Source organism: Aegilops tauschii, chromosome 1 (genome assembly GCF_002575655.3).
Source record: "Aegilops tauschii subsp. strangulata cultivar AL8/78 chromosome 1, Aet v6.0, whole genome shotgun sequence".
NCBI classification, from domain to species: domain Eukaryota; kingdom Viridiplantae; phylum Streptophyta; class Magnoliopsida; order Poales; family Poaceae; genus Aegilops; species Aegilops tauschii.
In genome coordinates, this window is record NC_053035.3 from 75,561,956 (window position 1) to 75,571,792 (window position 9,837).

The window sequence follows — 9,837 nt, forward strand, 5'->3', positions numbered from 1 at the left end:
TGAGAAGATGGGGAAAGAAACAGAGGAATTGCCCGATCTGCTCGATGCCTTTGTCCGTCAGATGGAGAAGAGGAGAAGGGGAAGCTATATTGACGATTTGCCACATTGTATTTTGTAGTTTGAATATTTGAACCAACTCTTAACACTGACATGTGGTGGTCATGTGCGAAAAATACAATTTCATATGTAAAGTGGGGCAGATCGTAAAAACCCGAGAAGGACAGTGCAGTAGCCAATCAGGATGCATCACGCGGATCGCGCATGCCCGCCCCACATCTGACGGGTGGTGTTTGGCGCTTGGTAGGATCCGACGGCGGACATTCGACGCTAGGGTTTGGAGCATTTCTGCGGGGTTATGAGCGAGTCAACGGGGTTATTAGGGTTTGACCAGATTTCAAATGGCCATAACTAAATTAGAAAAAATAGTAAAAATATAAAACAAACGTAGTTCGTCCGTTTATGAGACCTAGTTACCATAAAAAAATATAAACTCGGTATAGGGGCATTTTTTTGAAAAATCATTTTTTGAAGTGATCTGTCAAAATCAAGTTCAAATGTTTTTTAAAAAATTCAAAAAACTCAAAATGTTGTAATTCTTGTGCACATAGCCGTCATATGTGACAAGGTTATGAGAAAAAAATATAAACTTGGTGTAGGTCATTTTCATGAAACAAGGCTTCACACAAATGAGCTATCACCTATGAACATGTTCAGAGTTCGTATAATAGGGAGAGAGGGTTTAGGGTTTGAAAAAAAATCAAAAAAATTCAAAAAAATCAGAAAAATCTCCATAGCTTCATTTTCGAGAATAAGAAGGATCTGAACTTACTTTTTCATTTTCATATCTAAAACGTGTTATTTGACGGTTTTGAATTAAAAGCATATTTTTTCAAAAAAATGTAGTAATATGAATATTAATCAATAAATAGTGAGACTTCGTTTTTACCATATATATATGGAACAAGTGTTAATAAAAATATATATGCCTCATTTAGCCAAGGTCAAAAAAACTTGATTTCAAATAGGGCTGTTTACCCTAGCTTTCGAGCTTGTTTCTAGCACATTTCTCATTCGGACTGTTCACCTACGAATATTGGACTTCAAATGCTCGATCAAATACACCGCACAGAGCAATGAACCTCCAATGTTCAACTTCAACTCTGGCTCGAATCCAAATTTTGGCCCAAATTAAAATATTGATTTAAATTCAAATTTTGATGGAAATTTGAATTCTGACACAAATAAGAAACCAAAGTAGAAGCAACATTATTACAAGGGATCCCTTATTACAACTGATAAGTTTTCACAGTAGCTTAAATATACCAAGTTTTAAGATGCCAACATCTTAATACAAATCTACCAAGTTTTAAGCGATCGACTCGCCCTCAAATTGACAACACAAACATTTCCCAACAACTTAATTCAAATTTTCGACTTGCTCCTTGTGTTTGCAGCTGGCTTCACCGTCTTGCTCCTGGTTTCCCTAGTTGAGATGCTCTTTTCTTTCAGACTCTTGTTCCTTTTGATCTTGGGCTTTACTTGGGGTTTTCCCGTGGAGGTGTTGATGGAGTAGTTCCACTCGCCGAGCACTTGACGACCATTTGACGGTCATCTATGGGTTCAATAATCTTTAAAGGCACAATTGGAAAAATTACCCCCTCCTCTTCCTCTCTTATAGCTTCAAAACCATCAAAGGCCATGGTTTCAAAATCTTCTGCTTCTTCATCTCTTGGCCTTTTCTCCCTAGAGCTGGTAAATAAAATTATAAGCCATAGGCAAAAAACGCAACAAATGCAAACAAAAGGGTAGCTGCATTCTACAAAGGGTGCAAACACATACCAAGATGCTTCATTTGCTGCTGCATTCTCCACTGCTTCAATTGCTGCTGCATTCTCCACTGCATCTTCAGTCTCCATTGCTGCTGCATTCTCCTCAGCATTGGCTGCTGTCCATCTTTCCTCCTCTCCAAATGATGCATCCACTGCATTGGTACAAAGCCTAGCAATATGCCCCAGAACTCCACATTTTTTGCAAGCACGCTTCTGTTGGGAATCGTAGCATAATTTAAAATTTTCCTACGCTCACCAAGATGCATCTATGGAGTCTACTAGCAACGAGGGGAAAGGAGTGCATCTACATACCCTTGTAGATCGCGAGCGGAAGCGTTCCAATGAACGTGGATGACGGAGTCGTACTCGCCGTGATCCAAATCACCGATGACCGAGTGCCAAACGGACGGCACCTCCGCGTTCAACACACGTACGATGCAGCGACGTCTCCTCCTTCTTGATCCAGCAAGGGGGAAGGAGAGGTTGATGGAGATCCAGCAGCACGACGGCGTGGTGGTGGATGTAGCGGGTCTCCGGCAGGGCTTCGCCGAGCTTCTGCGAGAGAGAGAGAGAGGTGTTGCAGGGGAGGAGGGAGGCGCCCAAGGCTGTAGGTTGCTGCCCTCCCTCCCCCCTTTATATAGGCCCCCTTGGGAGGGGGGCCGGCCAAAACCCATCTAGGGTTGGGGGGGCGGCGGCCAAGGGGTGGAAAGGGGTGCCTTGCCCCCCAAGGCAAGGGGGAAGCTCCCCCCTAGGGTTCCCAACCCTAGGCGCATGGGGGGAGGCCCAAGGGGGGCGCCCCAGCCCACTAAGGGCTGGTTCCCTTCCACTTTCAGCCCACGGGGCCCTCCGGGATAGGTGGCCCCACCCGGTGGACCCCCGGGACCCTTCCGGTGGTCCCGGTACAATACCGGTAACTCCCGAAACTGGACTTCCTATATATAATTCTTCACCTCCGGACCATTCCGGAACCTCTCGTGACGTCCGGGATCTCATCCGGGACTCCGAACAACTTTCGGGTTTCCGCATACATATATCTCTACAACCCTAGCGTCACCGAACCTTAAGTGTGTAGACCCTACGGGTTCGGGAGACATGCAGACATGACCGAGACGCCTCTCCGGTCAATAACCAACAGCGGGATCTGGATACCCATGTTGGCTCCCACATGTTCCACGATGATCTCATCGGATGAACACGGTGTCGAGGATTCAATCAATCCGTATGCAATTCCCTTTGTCAATCGGTATGTTACTTGCCCGAGATTCGATCGTCGGTATCCCAATACCTTGTTCAATCTCGTTACCGGCAAGTCTCTTTACTCGTACCACAATGCATGATCCCGTGACTAACGCCTTAGTCACATTGAGCTCATTATGATGATGCATTACCGAGTGGGCCCAGAGATACCTCTCCGTCACACGGAGTGACAAATCCCAGTCTCGATCCGTGCCAACCCAACAGACACTTTCGGATATACCCGTAGGGCACCTTTATAGTCACCCAGTTACGTTGTGACGTTTGGCACACCCAAAGCACTCCTACGGTATCCGGGAGTTGCACGATCTCATGGTCTAAGGAAAAGATACTTGACATTGGAAAAGCTCTAGCAAACGAAACTACACGATCTTTTATGCTATGCTTAGGATTGGGTCTTGTCCATCACATCATTCTCCTAATGATGTGATCCCGTTATCAATGACATCCAATGTCCATAGTCAGGAAACCATGACTATCTGTTGATCAACGAGCTAGTCAATTAGAGGCTTACTAGGGACATGTTGTGGTCTATGTATTCACACATGTATTACGATTTCCGGACAATACAATTATAGCATGAATAATAGACTATTATCATGAACAAAGAAATATAATAATAACCATTTATTATTGCCTCTAGGGCATGTTTCCAACAGTCTCCCACTTGCACTAGAGTCAATAATCTAGTTACATTGTGATGAATCGAACACCCATTGCGTCCTGGTGTTGATCATGTTTTGCCCTAGGGAGAGGTTTAGTCAATGGATCTGCTACATTCAGGTCCGTATGTACTTTACAAATATCTATGTCTCCATTTTGAACACTTTCACGAATGGAGTTGAAGCGACGCTTGATATGCCTGGTCTTCCTGTGAAACCTGGGCTCCTTCGCAAGGGCAATGGCTCCAGTGTTGTCACAGAAGAGAGTCATCGGGCCCGACGCATTGGGAATCACCCCTAGGTCGGTAATGAACTCCTTCATCCAGACTGCTTCCTGTGCTGCCTCCGAGGCTGCCATGTACTCCGCTTCACATGTAGATCTCGCCACGACGCTTTGCTTGCAACTGCACCAGCTTACTGCTCCTCCATTCAAAATATACACGTATCCGGTCTGTGACTTCGAGTCATCCAGATCTGTGTCGAAGCTAGCGTCGACGTAACCCTTTACGACGAGCTCTTCGTCACCTCCATAAACGAGAAACATATCCTTAGTCCTCTTCAGGTACTTTAGGATATTCTTGACCGCTGTCCAGTGTTCCATGCCGGGATTACTTTGGTATCTTCCTACCAAACTTACGGCAAGGTTTACATCAGGTCTGGTACACAGCATGGCATACATAATAGACCCTATGGCCGAGGCATAGGGGATGACACTCATCTTTTCTATATCTTCTGCCGTGGTCGGGCATTGAGCCGTGCTCAATTGCACACCTTGCAATACAGGCAAGAACCCCTTCTTGGACTGATCCATATTGAACTTCTTCAATATCTTGTCAAGGTATGTACTTTGTGAAAGACCAATGAGGCGTCTTGATCTATCTCTATAGATCTTGATGCCTAATATATAAGCAGCTTCTCCAAGGTCCTTCATTGAAAAACACTTATTCAAATAGGCCTTTATACTTTCCAAGAATTCTATATCATTTCCCATCAATAGTATGTCATCCACATATAATATGAGAAATGCTACAGAGCTCCCACTCACTTTCTTGTAAACACAGGCTTCTCCATAAGTCTGTGTAAACCCAAACGCTTTGATCATCTCATCAAAGCGAATGTTCCAACTCCGAGATGCTTGCACCAGCCCATAAATTGAGCGCTGGAGCTTGCATACTTTGTTAGCATTCTTAGGATCGACAAAACCTTCCGGCTGCATCATATACAACTCTTCCTTAAGGAAGCCGTTAAGGAATGTCGTTTTGACGTCCATCTGCCATATCTCATAATCATAGTATGCGGCAATTGCTAACATGATTCAGACGGACTTCAGCTTCGCTACGGGTGAGAAAGTCTCATCGTAGTCAACCCCTTGAACTTGTCGATAAACCTTAGCGACAAGTCGAGCTTTGTAGATGGTCACATTACCATCCGCGTCCGTCTTCTTCTTAAAGATCCATTTGTTTTCTATGGCTCGCCGATCATTGGGCAAGTCAGTCAAAGTCCATACTTCGTTTTCATACATGGATCCTATCTCGGATTTCATGGCTTCTAGCCATTTGTCGGAATCCGGGCCCGCCATCGCTTCTTCATAGTTCGAAGGTTCACCGTTGTCTAACAACATGATTTCCAGGACAGGGTTGCCATACCACTCTGGTGCGGAACGTGTCCTTGTGGACCTACGAAGTTCAGTAACTTGATCCGAAGCTTCATGATCATCATCATTAACTTCCTCCCCAGTCGGTGTAGGCACCACAGGAACATTTTCCCGCGCTGCGCTACTTTCCGGTTCGGAAGGGGTGACTATCACCTCATCAAGTTCCACTTTCCTCCCACTCAATTCTTTCGAGAGAAACTCCTTCTCTAGAAAGGACCCGTTCTTGGCAACGAAGATCTTGCCTTCGGATCTGAGGTAGAAGGTATACCCAATAGTTTCCTTAGGGTATCCTATGAAGACGCATTTTTCCGATTTGGGTTCGAGCTTTTCAGGTTGAAGTTTCTTGACATAAGCATCGCATCCCCAAACTTTTAGAAACGATAGCTTAGGTTTCTTCCCAAACCATAATTCATACGGTGTCGTCTCAATGGATTTCGACGGAGCCCTATTTAAAGTGAATGCGGCAGTCTCTAAAGCATAGCCCCAAAATGAGAGCGGTAAATCGGTAAGAGACATCATAGATCGCACCATATCCAATAGAGTGCGATTACGACGTTCGGACACACCGTTTCTCTGAGGTGTTCCAGGCGGCGTGAGTTGTGAAACTATTCCACATTTCCTTAAGTGTGTACCAAATTCGTGACTTAGATATTCTCCACCACGATCTGATCGTAAGAATTTTATTTTCCTGTCACGTTGATTCTCGACTTCACTCTGAAATTCCTTGAACTTTTCAAAGGTTTCAGACTTGTGTTTCATTAGGTAGACATACCCATATCTACTTAAATCATCAGTGAGAGTGAGAACATAACGATATCCTCCGCGAGCCTCAACACTCATTGGACCGCACACATCGGTATGTATGATTTCCAATAAGTTGGTTGCTCGCTCCATTGTTCCGGAGAACGGAGTCTTGGTCATCTTACCCATGAGGCATGGTGCGCACGTGTCAAATGATTCGTAATCAAGAGACTCCAAAAGTCCATCTGCATGGAGCTTCTTCATGCGCTTGACACCAATGTGACCAAGGCGGCAGTGCCACAAGTATGTGGGACTATCGTTATCAACTTTACATCTTTTGGTATTCACACTATGAACATGTGTAACATCACGTTCGAGATTCATCAAAAATAAACCATTGACCAGCGGGGCATGACCATAAAACATATCTCTCAAATAAACAGAACAACCATTATTCTCGGATTTAAATGAGTAGCCATCTCGAATTAAACGAGATCCAGATACAATGTTCATGCTCAAAGCTGGCACTAAATAACAATTATTGAGGTTTAAAACTAATCCCGTGGGTAGATGCAGAGGTAGCGTGCCGACGGTGATCACATCGACCTTGGAACCATTCCCGACGCGCATCGTCACCTCGTCCTTTGCCAGTCTCCGTTTATTCCGTAGTTCCTGTTTTGAGTTACAAATATGAGCAACCGCACCGGTATCAAATACCCAGGAGCTACTACGAGTACTGGTAAGGTACACATCAATAACTTGTATATCACATATACCTTTGGTGTTGCCGGCCTTCTTCTTGTCCGCTAAGTATTTGGGGCAGTTCCGCTTCCAGTGACCACTTCCCTTGCAATAAAAGCACTCAGTCTCGGGCTTGGGTCCATTCCTTGACTTCTTCCCAGTAACTGGTTTACCGGGCGCGGCAACTCCCTTGCCGTCCTTCTTGAAGTTCTTCTTACCCTTGCCCTTCTTGAACTTAGTGGTTTTATTCACCATCAACACTTGATGTTCTTTTCTGATCTCCCCTTCCGCTGATTTCAGCATTGAATATACCTCGGGAATGGTCTTTTCCATCCCCTGCATATTGTAGTTCATCACAAAGCTCTTGTAGCTTGGTGGAAGCGACTGGAGGATTCTGTCAATGACCGCGTCATCCGGGAGATTAACTCCCAGCTGAGACAAGCGGTTGTGCAACCGAGACATTCTGAGTATGTGCTCACTAACAGAACTGTTCTCCTCCATTTTACAGTTGAAGAACTTGTCGGAGACATCATATCTCTCGACCCGGGCATGAGCTTGAAAAACCAATTTCAGCTCCTCGAATATCTCATATGCTCCATGTTTCTCAAAACGCTTTTGGAGACCCGGTTCTAAGCTGTAAAGCATGCCGCACTGAACGAGGGAGTAATCATCAGCACGCTGCTGCCAAGCGTTCATAACGTCTTGGTTCTCAGGGATTGGTGCTTCACCTAGCGGCGCTTCTAAGACATAATCTTTCTTGGCTACTATGAGGATGATCCTCAGGTTCCGGACCCAGTCCGTATAGTTGCTGCCATCATCTTTCAGCTTGGTTTTCTCTAGGTACGCGTTGAAATTGAGGACAACGTTGGCCATTTGATCTACAAGACATAGTGTAAAGATTTTAGACTAAGTTCATGATAATTGAGTTCATCTAATCAAATTATTTAATGAACTCCCACTCAGATAGACATCCCTCTCGTCATCTAAGTGAAACATGATCCGAGTTTAACTAGGCCGTGTCCGATCATCATGTGAGACGGACTAGTCAAGATCGGTGAACATCTCCATGTTGATCGTATCTTCTATACGACTCATGCTCGACCTTTTGGTCCTCCGTGTTCCCAGGGCCATGTCTGTACATGCTAGGCTCGTCAAGTCAACCTAAGTGTATTGCGTGTGTTCCGAGGCCATGTCTGTACATGCTAGGCTCGTCAACACCTGTTGTATTCGAACGTTAGAATCTATCACACCCGATCATCATGTGGTGCTTCGAAACAACGAACCTTCGCAACGGTGCACAGTTAGGGTGAACACTTTCTTGAAATTATTATAAGGGATCATCTTACTTACTACCGTTGTTCTAAGCAAATAAGATGCAAAAACATGATAAACATCACATGCAATCAAATAGTGACATGATATGGCCAATATCATTATGCTCCTTTGATCTCCATCTTCGGGGCACCATGATCATCTTCGTCACCGGCATGACACCATGATCTCCATCATTGTGTCTTCATGAAGTCGTCACGCCAACGATTACTTCTACTTCTATGGCTAACGCGTTTAGCAACAAAGTAAAGTAAATTACATGGCGTTATTCAATGACACGCAGGTCATGCAAAATAATAAAGACAACTCCTATGGCTCCTGCCGGTTGTCATACTCATCGACATGCAAGTCGTGATTCCTATTACAAGAATATGATCAATCTCATACATCACATATATCATTCATCACATCTTCTGGCCATATCACATCACATAGCACTTGCTGCAAAAACAAGTTAGACGTCCTCTAATTGTTGTTGCAAGTTTTTACGTGGTTTGTAGGTTTCTAGCAAGAACGTTTTCTTACCTACGTATGACCACAACGTGATTTGCCAATTTCTATTTACCCTTCATAAGGACCCTTTTCATCGAATCCGTTCCGACTAAAGTAGGAGAGACAGACACCCGCTAGCCACCTTATGCAACTAGTGCATGTCAGTCGGTGGAACCAGTCTCACGTAAGCGTACGTGTAAGGTCGGTCCGGGCCGCTTCATCCTACAATGCCGCCGAAACAAGAAACGACTAGTAGCGGCAAGAAGAATTGGCAAACTCAACGCCCACAACTGCTTTGTGTTCTACTCGTGCATAGTAACTACGCACAGGCCTGGCTCATGATGCCACTGTCTATCTGTTGATCAACGAGCTAGTCAATTAGAGGCTTACTAGGGACACGTTGTGGTCTATGTATTCACACATGTATTACAATTTCCGGACATACAATTATAGCATGAATAATAGACTATTATCATGAACAAAGAAATATAATAATAACCATTTATTATTGCCTCTAGGGCATATTTCCAACAGCTTCTTTGGTAGACGACTCTCCTCACCTGCTCTAATCCTCTGGTTCCTTGGTCTTCCTGGTGGTCTAGTAATGACAGGAGCATGGAGTTTGAACCCTGGATCTACTATGTTCCATTGATCTTTCCCCAATAGTGCAGGCACATTGTCAGCATAAGCAGACATAAATTTGGCAACAGAGAAATACTCAGAGCAATATTGATCAACTTCACCATCTGCACCCCCGATAATGGTCATCAGATGTAGGGCATGTATGCATGGCTTCCCACGGATCTGCCATTGCCTACAAGTACATTCTCTAGTACTTAGGTTCACAGGATACCTCCATACCCTATTTTTAGTGTCAGTATAGGTAACCTCTCCCTCATATGTACCAGATCGAATACATTTCATCTTCAGTCCTCTTGCCTTCGAGTGCAATGCCTTAATCAGTGATGGGAGCATTTGATGACCAACATATTGTGTTTCTGCAATTCTTTTGCGAAGAGCCATCTTTATCATGATCATTTGCCTCATCTTGTCAAATGATTGCCACAACAAGAGCCCTTTCACTGACTTGAACTTTGAATTGAAGTATTCTGCAAGGTTAGTGGTCACATAA

The 9,837-nt window shown here is 44.5% G+C and overlaps 1 long non-coding RNA gene across 1 annotated transcript; it reads right to left on the minus strand.

Moving 5' to 3' along the window:
• Positions 1-392: 392 nt before the first annotated feature.
• LOC141039297 (uncharacterized) lies at positions 393-2,112 on the minus strand. Its single transcript, XR_012200228.1, has 2 exons — positions 1,840-2,112; positions 393-1,749 (listed from the first exon to the last, which is right to left on the minus strand). It is a non-coding gene; the product is annotated as an uncharacterized lncRNA (long non-coding RNA).
• Positions 2,113-9,837: the final 7,725 nt, after the last annotated feature.